This window comes from Hippocampus comes, unplaced genomic scaffold, assembly GCF_001891065.2.
Source record: "Hippocampus comes isolate QL1 unplaced genomic scaffold, H_comes_QL1_v1.1 scaffold85, whole genome shotgun sequence".
NCBI classification, from domain to species: Eukaryota; Metazoa; Chordata; class Actinopteri; order Syngnathiformes; family Syngnathidae; genus Hippocampus; species Hippocampus comes.
The window spans coordinates 5,729,569-5,729,939 of NW_017805540.1; the positions used below are offsets into that span (position 1 = coordinate 5,729,569).

Consider the following 371-nt stretch of genomic DNA (forward strand, 5'->3'; position numbering starts at 1 on the left):
GCGTGGGTTTTCTCCGGGTACTCCGGTTTCCTCCCACATTCCAAAAACATGCGTGGCAGGCTGAGTGAACACTCAAAATTGTACCTAGATAGATATGAGTGCGATCATGGATGGTTGTTCGTCTCTGTGTGCCCTGTGGCTGGCAATCGGTTCAGGGTGTCCCCATTCTACTGCCCGAAGACGGCTGGGATAGATAGGTTCCAGCATCTCCTGCGACCCTTGTGAGGGTAAAGCGGATCGGAAATGGATGGATATACAGTAAATATTCTCGAGTGCGGACTCGTGTTTGCGCTGTCCAATTTGTCCTGATAACAGAAATTCCTCATTTGGGAAATGAGCATGGTACATGTCCTTTATGAACCTGCAAGTAT

The 371-nt window shown here is 48.8% G+C and overlaps 1 protein-coding gene across 2 annotated transcripts in view; it reads left to right on the forward strand.

The window, feature by feature from the left end:
• The window catches only part of agla (amylo-alpha-1, 6-glucosidase, 4-alpha-glucanotransferase a), an 89,700-nt gene that overhangs the window by 3,410 nt on the left and 85,919 nt on the right, over nucleotides 1-371 (forward strand). The window lies entirely within an intron of this gene.